We start from the raw sequence: 13,842 nt of genomic DNA, 5'->3' as shown, positions 1-13,842 counted from the left end.
AACTTTCACTCAAAACTCTTTCACTCAAACTCTCATTCATTCTACACTTCACTCTAAGATGAGTCTTCAGTCCAAAATGTTGGCATACTTCGAGAAAACATTAACGAGATCGTACGTTGAAAATGATGACTTCGTAAGTGTTAAATTCATAATGACGAGATCATTTTTTATTTTCAATTGTTTTAGTTTTAGTAATAACATGTATTTTTTGCAGATCCTTCCTAATAACGTTTTGGAATTTCTTCCAAATTTTGACCATGAAACTGTTGTTCTCTATGACTATCACGCGTACCATATGAAGTACAAAGTTGGTGCATATACGCCCCTATCTCAAGGCTGGAAACAATTTATTGATACTAACAGATTGAGGGCAAGGAATGTGTTGTGTTTCCAAGCCTGTCAAGGTAGGACCTGCGTAGTCTTCATTGTTAAGAAAAAGAGGGAGATCATAATGTTAGATTAGATCTCCGTGTTTGTCACTTTTAAAGTTTATGTATGAAATTTCTGTCAGTTTGTAATTTATTTATGTTTTATTTCCGAATTTCTTTACTTTTCACTTTCCGAATTTTGATACATACTTGGCAATACCAAACATTAAGGGTTCCAAAAATCAAACTAAACCAAACATTAACAATACCACCAAGAAGTTCTAATAAACATTACCAATAGCCCCAAGAAGTTCTAATTAACATTAACAATACCACCAACAAGTTCTACTAAAGACTTAACAAGTACACTAACCTCTTAGGGAAACTTCATATAATAAACTCTTAAGTACATGCTTTGAAACACAAAACTTAAAACTAAAATGCCAATACAAAACAAGGCAATCCAAACTATTGTCTCCCTTTTGTTGGACTTGGCTAGCTGGCTCTTCCACTTCTTCTCCTTTTCTTTCATCTTCTTAATTTGTTCTCCAAAATTATCCATTTCCATCTCTATGCTTTGCATATCAATTTTGCTTTCTACAGATTTTGTAGACATAGTAGGCTTGTCATCAACTTTTGCGGAAGCTTCAAATGATGCTTCAAGTTCACCAATTCTTCTCACTAGTTTAGGAATCACAAATTTGGATCTTGGATCAATCTCATCATCCTTCCAACGATAAAAATCACATGATCTAGCACCCTACAATCAATCAAATATAGGTAAAAGGCATAAAAACTTCCAACTAGAAAAGTTCAATTCTTGATGAAAAATCACTTACACCATAGTATGGACAACTTCAATATCTTCTACTCGGGTTCCTTGGGGTCAGAGAGGTCATCAAAGGCAATAAAAACTCATGATTGCATCGCACTTCAGAAAGCTCATGATAATCTTCCTCCTTACAAATCTTAGACAAGACAAATCTAGCCATTATGGAACCTTCATTACCCAAAATCCAAAGGCATAAACGAAGCTCGTCAGACACGGAAAAAACAACGGAAAAACACAGGAACTAATACAAAAAAATGAACAAAGCATACATTAACAAATCGATAAAAACAGTTCCTACAGGAGAACAAGAAGCTTTACAATGTAGAATAAGAAGCTTTACTATGGAAAACAAAAGGGAAAATTAGTTGGAGAGGAACTAATAAAAAAATGGAGACAAAAATTACCTTTACTTCAAATTGGGGCAGATTTCACGAATTTGGGAGACAAAAATTAGGGTTCTTAATATTTGATGGATCAGGTATATTTGATGTGTGGGTAATGGTAATATGACCGTTTAAGTGGAGGGATTCGAATTTTAAATGATTTTTCCTTCTTTTTTTTTTAAGTTTAATGCGTAATAAATAATTGTTCACGCGCACAAAAAAGTCGGCACACACGTGCTTGGGTTTGGGTGTCTGGAGGGGTAATTAATGTCACTTTTTTTATATATTAGGTGTGTAATAGGTCACTACTAAAGTTTAAGTGTGAAAATGACTTTTGGGGTATAGTTTAAGGGTCAATTTATGACTTTTGCCTTAATATACATAGATTCTTAGTCGTTATAGTTTTACTCTTTTTTTTTTTTTTTAATATCCCTGCCTCCGTTCATCCTCCTCCGGCGAACTCCATGAAAATAGGTGGTTGTGCGTTGCTCTGTTTTTATTTGTACCAACGATGCTTTATTTTTATTTTTTTGACTTCCTGTTGCTGTTGCTTTACTACTACTGCTGCGCTGATTTTCTTTTCCCATTTGATTTTTTGGTATTTTATCTTTCTTTTTTGGTGGTTGTTCGGATTTATTGTAGCTCTGTTTGTAAAAAATTTGATTGTGTTTATATGAGTTTACACGATATTTCATCCTATTTTGTTGGTTTTCTTATTCCTGGTATAGTTGATATTTAACAAATACTACATTTTTGGCCAATGAAAAAATAACCGTCGATTTTTTAGGCCTTCATTTTCAAAGACGAATATATATTAATTTTATCAAGGATGTTGTCCAAAAAAAATCATATGTTTTATAGTTGTTCTCTGTCAAAGTTTGCATTTTATTTATTTATAGGTTACCTTTTTTTTTTTTTACTAACATATTCGTCTCTTTTATTTTGCGAGGTACCCTTTCAAGTGGATTCATTTTTTTTCAGCCGTACAAGTTTAAGATGTGCCCCGTTTACCCGTTTTGTATTTCCCATTCTTAAATGTATACAAAACTTACTAGTATAGTGGATATTTATTTTGGGGGTGCCGGGTGGGGATTATTTATTTACTTGCCCGTTTATTATTTATCGTAGCTAGTATTATTTATAGTTGTCATGTTTAGTTAGAGTCTTAAATTTACGTTCTTAGCAAACTTGAGTAAATAATTAGGGTGGCTTACCCCAATCTTTAGATTTTTAGAATGTGCTTCATAATTGATTAATTAGGTGTATATGTTGACACCCAATTTTGTCCCTCCTTTATTGATTTTTATTTACTCGGGCGTCTAAATTTATTGACGAGCTAAATACTTCATTTTCACTACTATTATTTTCACTACTGTTATTTTTAACATTACGAGCATTACTTTATCAAAAAATTTAAATATTCGTCATCGTTTCATTTTTTGAGTTTGGACTCGTTAAATTAATTACAAGACAACACTTTGTCAAATCCTTTATTTTCTACATATTAATCACTAATTATCTTCACATAATAAATATTGTACTAGTTGTCAAATTAGAAGCCCACAAATAATTGAAGCATAAAAAGAAGAACTCATTTTCGGACCAACAAACGGACCAGCCCACATTATTCCCCTACCCAAAACAATTCAGCATATACTTAAAATTCAACTCAGCCCCATGCCAATTTCGGACCAGCCCACTATTTTATACCTGACTCGGTCCACTACCTAAATTAAAACCCTAAACTCACCCGCCTCCTCTTTCTCTTCTTTTTCTCTTCGGCCCCTCATCTCTTTCTCTCTTTTCTTTCATCGTTCTCCGCCGCCCCTCACCCTTTTCCGCCTCCTTCTCTCTCTCTCTCTCTCTCTGTGTCTTTCTCCTCTCCTCACGTGACACCCACTTCATCCCTGCCACCTCCACTTACCCTGTTCCCCACCTTCTCTGTCTCTCCCATACTCCTTTTGCACGCCTCTGCCATTCCTACTCACCTCGCGCCTCTGTCACCCACTCATCCTTGTCTCATACGCTCCTCTCTCTCCTTTCTTAAACTGGAATCAAAACCCTACTCTTAGTCCTATATATATGAGTATTCAGAGTTCATAAAAGGGGGGATCTAGCATTTTCAGAAGGGAAGAAAAATGAAAAATCAATCGACAAAGATCTGGAACCAAAATTCCTTACAAAACATAAGTTTAAATCAACAAAGGCAACCAACAATAACTCTATTTGCCTTTCCCTTTCTTCTGTTTTAAAACTCTAATTACTTTATAGGGTTTAGATTCGGATTCTCCGAGTTCGAGTGTAAATTCGACGACGTCGGCACCCACTTCACTGTACCACAAAAAGGTAATATCGTTTTCTATTTAGTTTCTTTAGTTGATAATGCTGGTTTGAAATCATGTTCGGACCTGAAACTGTGTACATTCTGTTGCTGTTCAGGTTTATTGTCGTATTAAAATTTTTGTTAACATAGAGAAATCATGTTTTAATGCCTTGTTATGACCAGTCGTGATTCAAAAGCATGTTTGCATTTCTTATTTCGTGTAGCTGTTTATAGCTGTTGGATGATTTAATTTAATCTGGGAGTCTGATTTATGTGTAAGGGTTAAAGGTGATACGAATAGATTTCATGAATTCGCGTATGTAGCATTGTCCCTCTTTTGCTCTATTTGTTCGAGATAATGTATACTGTTATGAATGTAATTTACCTAGGTTTAGGTGTGACGAAATGATTATATGACATATCGATATTGGTTGTTGATTTTATTTGGTCTGCAAGATCATGGTTGTTTGTTTAAGCTGATAAGATTAATGTTGAATGATGAGTTTGAGACTTAGGCCAGTTTACCTTGTCATCGCTGTGTGGTTTAAGTCAAATTCGATTAATGCTAGATGATAGTAGCTCGTCTAGTCTCTTGTAGTCTCTGTTACCTTCTGTTGATTAACATATTGGTATAATGATATTTGGTTTAGCATTAGATCCCAAGTGTGATTAAGTCATTATCCTGTCATGGTCTTTGTCATGATTAACTGATTAGTATGTCTTTAACCCAGCTTAATTATTGCCTAGCCTAACCATGATCATATGATGTTGTTTGGTTCTGGTTTAACCCATAATAGAAACTGTCTGTCTATGGTGATTCTAGCATATTTAGAATTGTTTCATTTCTGTTTTGACTATAGCTTAATAATGTAGTCTTAAGTCGTTAAGGGTTATAGGTATCCTCTCTAGGCTTCAACTTGGACTCAGTCATTATTAAGGCATCAGTGATTCTTTCACGTGTGTAAGTTAGCTGTAGTTAGGTTTGTGTATGTTGCTTTGGTTGTACTTGTTCAAGGGTTGTCAAAGCTATATAAATTGTTCGTCTTGGTCTGGTTTGACCTGATATGCCTTGATTAATGCATGGGTAGTTGTGAACTTGTTCATCTTGATCTTTTAACTTGAACCAGACCTGAGCCTAATGTCTCAATACCATGTTTATGATGTGTGCTAGCATGATAACAGCCTTAAGTTTTGGCTAAATATGAGGTTTAAGTTAAACCCCCTTCTCCCCTAACTTGGGTGACTAAAACACTTTTTTTTTCCTTGTTATTGTGAGTGTGAGTTAAATCTTGAATATGTTGTATGCCATGTCTCCCATAATGAAACTATCAAAGGTTCTCGGTCATGGAATGTGTTTGTTTCCATTTAAGTTTAATAGATTGAGAAGATAATGATTAGTTGTATGCATTGTGATCCTTTTATTTCATGCCCACTCTGAATAGAATGGGATATGCTCAAGTGTTTATCTTTGATTGATTCAAAACCGTATCAACCTATGTATTACCAATATGCGTTATCCCCTTTGGATATTGTTTGAGGTTCAAAGGGAAGTACTTGGTTGGACTTGTAAGATTCAGTGAGGTTTAAGCTGATAAGTTGAGGGATTCATATTGATATATCTCATGTATTGTTTAAAGTATGACCTGCTGGTCTGTCCATCTGAGTGTGTTAAAGCTTATGAGTTGAACTTAGACAAAACTGTGCATGCATAGATATTCTAGTCTATTGATTAGTATTTAGCATGAGTTTGAGTTGGTGTCCAACACATCCGACATATGCCTAACTTGCACTGCTACAAAGCCGCCTATCATCCTTAGCCTTGCCTTATGTGGATACTCACGTATATACGGGAAATATACAAGATATACACCATCTACCAATCTGTTTCGCGTTTATGTTTTACGTGTTTAATCTCATCCATTGATTATATACTAATCCTTGTCTTTTATCTTATGTATGAACATCGCATACGAGTCCGTGGGGACTCGTCACCTCCCATTCGGCGTTGGGCTAAAGCCCAACAAAATCTTCTCCCTCTGTTCCAGTCTCTCTGTCCGCAGCAAGGAAATAAGATTTGGGCCAAAGCCCAATCAATGTGAACAGCAACAGTAGTCGGGTCACAACAATCCAGAAATGGGCTGAGCCCATTTGAACCATTTTACTCTTCTATTTTATTCTATTGTGCATTCAATTGTATTACATGACTAACACTTTACTTGTTTATTTGCTTAGATTAAGTAAACCTTAGCGAATTAGTTGGGGTTTGGTTTTAGTCATGAGTAGTTAATTTGAGAAAATCAACTATTAAATCCGTAAGTTTAACCACTTATAATATCTATACTGTCATTTTCTATTATTAGGATAATGTATTTCAGATAACATGACTACATATTTGAGTTAAAATATTCAAGATTCGTTCTCACTATCTTAAGAAATTTAAAACATTACACATTTGACACTAATGCTAACTCATTTGAGAAATAAAAAGGCAAACTGATTTAACGGATAACTCTTTCACTTTAACTCTTTTTCAACGCTTCAAATGTGTATTTGTTAAAACAGTCTATTGAAAGTCTTACTTTTAAATAGCATCTAAAATCTTGTTTTATGCAAATAATTTATTTTTCTACAAGTTCTATTTTAAAATGACACTCTTACATGTCTATCTATAACTTTAGTCATACTTACAAAACTACTTTCTTTTTTCTATAATAACATATTTATACTTAGCCTAATTAAATTTTTAGTCCGGTCGGTTAACCATTGTTAATGGGTCTTAAAGGGTGCCTAATACCTTCCCTTTAGACTAATTGAATCCTTACCTAGAATCTTAAGTTTCGCAGACCTTAAACAGAGTTAACTTTAAACATAACTTTAATAAACCTTAGGTGTCCTAATTCACCATAAATAATTAGGTGGCGACTCGTTAATAACAAACAAAAAACAGGAATCTCCAATACATCATACTTCTACTTTAACCCGGTTAAAAAGGGGTATGATAGTATATACTTAGAATAACTTCATGTTCATTCCTTATATCTTTTCATTTACTCAATTCAATTAATCTGAAGATAATTTTTAGATTAATTCTTTTTCCATATCACATATATTCTTTACTCTCTTTTTCATTCAAAAGCATCATTCAAAATAAAAACTTTCATATCATATTCTTTTAAAGCTAAAATTGTTAGTCACTTTAATTGTAGGTTCTATTTACTTGAAAATAATTCTTTTCATACTATATTTGTTCCTTAATTAAAATCCTTTTTGTTAGCTACGGATTTATTATAAATTTTCTTTCGTCCTTAAAGCTTTCTGTATATATTTTATTTAAATAGTAAATTGTATTCTTTTATTCTTTAGAACTTAAAATACTTCAAATTTTAATCACCAATATATATATTCATTACTTATTTTTTTCGCCCAAATGCTTTTTTACATATTTTATTTATTGATATTATAATACTTGTTATACATATGAAAATATTTGTAGCTTTTACTATATAACAATTCATGTTAATTGCTCTTTTATTCAAATTCTCGTTATATTTTTTTGTGAATATATATAATAATCAAGCATTTATGCATATCTCTCGTATAGTTAAAATGGTCCAACCGGGAATCACATTTTGCGGATTCTGAAGGATGCTTAACACCTTCCCTTTGAGATAATTTGAACCCTTACCTAGAATCTCATTTTTTTTTATTTATAAGTTACTCTTTTAGCCACAAATATGTTTAAACCCGCTGGTAACTGCATTTGCGGATTTCTTGGGGTGCTTAACACCTTCCTCGAGGATCATTAGAACCCTTACCCTTTCTGTGGTTTTCAAAAATAAGGTTTCGCAATTCCTTTTCAAAGATTGGTTTCCTAATTCCGTAAAAATTAGGTGGCGACTCTGTTTTCACACAAATAGCCAAGTTATGGACGTTCTTGCCGCAAGGTCAAAAATGTATCGTAACAGTCCCCATTGTGGGAAAGACCTCCTTCACTTGACGTGCTGGAGGAGGCTCTCCCGGCGGCTCCATGAAGGAGGAGCGTGACTGATACGCGCAAAAATAGTCGTTATGTGGACGTTATTTTAGGAGAGATGAGAGAGAATTATAGAAAATCTTGTTTTTATTTTCAATAATGTATTATTTAAGTTAAAAATTTCACATTCACGAAAGGTTGTATGCGCGCGCTCAATAAATGGTATCAGCGCATACAGTCGCGCTAGATACGCAAAAATCGCGAGACAATTAAACATTCATTGTATCAATGTATACAATTGCGCTGGATACAGTTACAATACGATGTATGTGTTCTCTCAATTTCGTTCCATCAACGCATATAGTCACGCTGGTCACATTCACACTAAGTTGTATACGCGCGCTCAATAGACTATATCAGCGCATACAGTCGTGCTAGATACGCAAAAATCACGGGATAATTATACATACGTACAACATACAATCTTCCGTCATTGAAGATACATACAACATGCAGTTGAAGAAACGAGGACCCACATCTTTACTATTCTCTGTAAATGTCGGGTTTTGGGTTTTCCCTTTCTATGTGGATTTGGATTAATAAAATCCAATCCAATTTGGACCAACCCACTTTTGTCCGAAAATCCACTATATATAGGATCAACTTAAGTCTTATTTTCATAACACAAGAGTGAATTCATAGTAACCATATAGAGAGAAAAAGTGAGAGAGAAGTGCAGATTTTAGTCCAGATATTTCCTGCTACAGCAGTCCAATTCAAACAGCGTTTCCCGATTCGTTAACCGTTGGATCGTTCTCAAATTTGAAATGAGGGTTCTCAACATCTGGTTCTTCGATTTCAACGGTGTAGATTGGATTTTGTGGTTTGTAGCTCCAGTTTTAGAGTACAAATAGTAGCTCATTTTTTAGGTTATTTTTCTTCTTTCTTCACTTGTTTTGGTGCTATCTTTTATGTATTGCTGCTCCGTGTTTGGCGTTGATGTTGTAGCCATTTGGAGAACATTATTGTAACTCTTGTTGATTATAGTGGAGCTTTTGTGGGCCGGAGGTCCCGTGGATGTTGCCTCTTTACCTTGAAGGGGTTTTACCACGTAAATTTGGTGTCTCTTGCATTCGATTTATTTTTGCTTGTTTTGCTATTTTATTGCTGGTATAGTTGCTGCCCGAATTTCCATGTGTGCTAGTGTTTATTGTCTTCTCTTGATTTAAATAGTGTGGGAAGTTTTTAACTTGGGTATTTCTTCCGCTGTTACCTCATCGCGCAATTTGGTTATTGCTTGTTTCTTTCCAACAAAGATGATGGTAGCACACCCAACAGTACATACATATGAAACCCCTCTCTGTTCCGCCATTACGTACATATATAACATACATTCGTCGAAAAAGAAGAAGACTCAGATCTATGCTATTACATACACAAGAGAAATTGCTCATCATTTTCATCCTCCACATCCCAAGAATCATTTTTCCCCTGAAACCGAATGTCTGAAAAAACCCAATCCCGAAGAACCCCAGTAGATAAATCACGGAGGCGATCCAAACAATGGCACCCAATTCAGAAAGTGTAACCACGTGGAGAGGAGTGGAATTCCTGATTTTCTCATGCTACCTGGAGAAAAGAAAATGCATAAAGGAGCAGGGGGGGAATTTTGTGAAACGATCTTTTTATGTGTAGTAAATACAGCGTATATATTTGCTAAGCTAGGTAAATTTATGAAGCTTCGTTTTATAATGCCAAACCCCTTAATTATTAAATTTATAATCAAAACAATGTATCGTTAGATAACTTGTGAAGTTGTGGAAGCGAATCCTTTTACGTGAATTGTGGATTTTCCCTTTCAGAAGCGAATCTTTTTAAACAACTTGAATTGATAGTTCTTATTAAAAATTCTCATGAAACAGATGGAGATCCTTATTTCCAAAACTTATTAAGCTTCTCTTCCCACGCACCGTACGTTTTTTAATTAATTAAATCTTCATTTATACTTTTTCACCAAAAATGTTCAAAAAATATACTTTCACACACTCATCATAATGTATCATTAGAGCTGTCAATATGGGCTTGGCTCGCGAGGCCAGCCCAACCCAAAATTTGAAGTGATCTCATGTTGGGTAAATATAACCCCGCTTCGCGCGGTCTTGAAATACCTCATTTAAATTTACCAAATGATCTTTTCCTAAACCGTAAATATTAAAAATAACCCAAAAAGTAGATTCTGCAACAACTAATATTGTTGAGTAGTGACCCTTGATCAATTTTATCCTATCTCCCTGATGCACGCAGCGCCAAACTGAAAATTTGTCGTAAAAATGGTCCCGGATAAATATTGGGCAGGTAAGTTCTCCATGTAAAGCATGGTTACCAGTAACTGTTACTTATATGTCAAAGATTTTCTACTAACATTCAAATTAGAATTGGCTGCAATAGAGTTCTGTTTTACTTCAAATTGAATTCTGCTCCAATAGACTTTTGTTTTACTTACTGCAAATGGGTTATATTAGTATGATATGAAGTATGCTCTTTATGCAGGTATTAGTGAAATAAACCATTTGTTTAAGGAGGAAAACAACATGCTGAGCATAGTATAAATGTTCTCATTGTTAATACCATCATCAAAAACAATATTTTTCAATGCAGATGACTCTGGATAGCTAGAAGTACCAAACAGCCAAACGATATTCAATAAGAACCAACTACAGAAATGAACATCTATTGCAGAATCTAATCAATAATAAAGCTATAGTAACAACATTTTTAGCAAATTAAAACTAAACATAGCAGGAATCAAGCATATGGCACCTCATATGTACAAAACTGATATGTGTCTAATTTGTTATTACATGAGAATCAACAAAAGTAGCAATTAATGCTTTTACTGTGTCCAAGTCATAGAGTATTAGAGAGATATAACTACATGACAGATGAAACTCTTACCAAGCTAGCCTTGAATTATTCGAACTCTATTCATTATAATTTAAGTACACAGGAAATTAAGAAATTTCTTTTACAGCCCAACTGCCCCGGAATGGAAAAAATTCCAGCGCTCACCAGAATTCAAGTAGAGGTATTTACAAACTATTGTTAAACCGATTGAACTCCCACAATGATGCACTGTTCTTGAGGTTTTTCATCACCTTATTGCCAGATATCAAGAAAATAGAGTGGTGGTGTCAGTCCTAGTCTTCTTTGTCAAAAGATCGGTTGGCATTTGATGTTTCTATAAATCCTCCTTACAAGCATATTTCATTCCAATAATCCAACTTTAAAACTAAATGACAAAATGGACATGGTTAATTAGAAACAACATGAAGAAGCAATTGTGTATACTGAGCACAAGTAGACATAGGCAGCTGTAGAGGCGGCTGAGAAAAATGAATTCCACTGCTACTGATATTTCTCAGCATTTAATTAGTATAAAAAATTTGTTCTGATAACAGTCACACACAAACATTAACAACAATAATCAAGAAGACCAAAGCATATACCCAAAAATACAATACACCGGCAAAAGCAATGAATCAAAACAGTGGAAGAGCAGAAATTTGAGGAAGTTAATTGGCCACGTCAACGTTTCCAACTTCTAGTTAGAAGTTAGCCCGTATGAAATGTAATTGTATCAACTTTGCAAATGTTTTCCATGATTAAAAATACATTACATGAATCACTACACATGAATTTAATTGTCAGTGAAAGCAGCCAAAAGATTCTAAAGATAAACCCCAAACTCGTTTTCCATATTCAGTAGAGCACAAAAGCATAAACCTTTTTTTCCTTGAGAAAGTAAGAATGTTGTCAAGAAGCAATGATAACTTGGAACGCAAAGCCTTAACAAAATGTTAATAGGTAGAAGTAGGAAAAGAGCACATGACTTTTTTTTTTTCCATTAGTTAGCAAGGATAATTGTGCCTATATGACTGGCCAAAAATCATGAATAAACTTGAAAAAACCGATGAAACATCAGTTGAAATCACGAATGAATATAAATATGAGACATCAGTTAAATTCATGGATGAATGTAAGTTAAATCAATAATGAGCAGATTAAAGTATTCGCATCAGTAATAGAAAGTTTAACTATATAGAAAAAATTAACAAACATAAAAGGAAAATGGATTGTTGGAAAACTTTCAAAAGTTTTTAGGTAGTTACATTTTGTTGAACAAAATATTCTTTATACATAACCTGAAATAATTAAGTAGAACACTCTACTAAATAAAATAACACAGAGAACGAGAGAATGGGAAAGATTTCGGGCACTAATTCTCGATGATGGAATCCAGTTGCGATTTTGGTCACTATTTCGCTACTCAGGGGCTTCGTGTACACCTTGTTGGCTTTCCCACACCGTACGTGTTGAATTTGACAAAATGTACTTTAAAGCATGTGTAAATGTTAAATTAATCAATCATCAAAGAAATGTCTATATTAACTATAAGTATTATGAATTGACACCAGAGAACTACATTCCTTTAATACCAAATGACAGATCAATTGGAAGAATTCTAAAAGAAAAAAACACGGGAACTTACAATTTAAGAAGAAACATAGTAAATTTTCATGAATATTAAGATTGATATTCTCATAAGCAATTAATAACAAGAAAAATAACTTGAAGAACATTAATGAACGCAAATCCATGCGAGCAAGAGACACATAGGTAACCAGAACGTACAAAAGATATACCTTATCTCCACGCTTCATCGATGTAATCCCTTTGAGCTTATCCTCCGTATATTCTCGCTTTTTGAAAAGGATTTTCATAGTAGTATGAAAAGGTATCATAATCGGATAGATACTTTTCTTGAATACTGCTCTCAGATTCATACGATCGCCTCCAGTTGTCTCATCGTCAGTGCAATCTTGGTTGAAACTTTCTTCTCATGCCAGAATCATAGCCTCAACCATTTTTTCGATTCTGAAGAACAGTAAGAAATCGATGAGTGAAGAAGAGAGGAACTTTAAAATTGAGGTTGAATTTAAATAAATTGGTATTTGAAGATGAATACCTTCATTTTGGTCTAAGTGATGGTGCTTGATCCATGAAAGAGAGAGAGACAGAAATGTGGAAAACAAAGCGTGCAAGGGTAATTATGAGAAGAAGCAACTGTTGGCAACGGGAAAAGAAAAGAAGTGACTGTTAGGGAACACGTAACATAAATCGGTTAAATTGAGTAGATAATAATGAATTAATTAATGAGGGGAAAAGGCCAAAAAAAAAAAAAAAAAAGAAAAAAATAAATAGTGTTTCTGATAAATGAGACATGTCACGTCATTGAGCATATGTTCTGCAATTATATATATGTATAGATTACTAATACATAAATTTTTAATTGAACTAAAATACAACTGTTCGATCTTTGGCAAGATGTAATCTACAACTACTACATAGAACTAAATATTACTCCAGGGAGTCATTGGCTACTTTTGCACAGAACACTCAGTTGCCACGGGTTTTTAATCTTTTTCATTTTTTTACGCAGGTTGCCCGTCAAACACACTGGTCTTTAATTTTTTGCCCTCATATTTGTGGTGATCTTTAATTTTTGGCCATGTTACTTATTTAATGAAAATATCCAGATCTACTTCACAAAGCATAATTTATGTAACATTTTTATCTTCGGAAACTGAACTTTTGCCTCGCTCGGCATATGCGGCATAAGTTTTGTAATATTTTTCAGATTATGTCGAGTGTTGAAAGTTTTGTCTTATACGGCATAATTTGTGTGGATGTTATGATACATATGCCGAAATTAAACGTAAACTATGCCTTGCGAAATCTAAATTATGCCGCCCCAAAAATGCTGAAGGACCAAAATTAATGACCACTAATTTAAGGGCCAAAAATTAAAGACTACCCGAAATAGGGGAATTTGTGCGAATGACCCTTTTTTTTATGCAGTCCCTGTTATTACAAAGGAAAAATTACTTGGCACATCTGTCTCT

General features: G+C 34.1%; 1 long non-coding RNA gene across 1 annotated transcript; it reads right to left on the bottom strand.

The window, feature by feature from the left end:
* Positions 1-10,707: 10,707 nt before the first annotated feature.
* On the bottom strand, positions 10,708-13,302 carry LOC132610202 (uncharacterized). The gene is made up of 2 exons (XR_009571062.1): positions 12,906-13,302; positions 10,708-12,814 (listed from the first exon to the last, which is right to left on the bottom strand). It is a non-coding gene; the product is annotated as an uncharacterized LOC132610202 (long non-coding RNA).
* Positions 13,303-13,842: the final 540 nt, after the last annotated feature.

This window comes from Lycium barbarum, chromosome 9, assembly GCF_019175385.1.
Source record: "Lycium barbarum isolate Lr01 chromosome 9, ASM1917538v2, whole genome shotgun sequence".
In the NCBI taxonomy this organism is placed as follows: domain Eukaryota; kingdom Viridiplantae; phylum Streptophyta; class Magnoliopsida; order Solanales; family Solanaceae; genus Lycium; species Lycium barbarum.
Note: the sequence above shows the minus strand (reverse complement) of the source record. Positions and strands in the feature narration are given on the sequence as shown.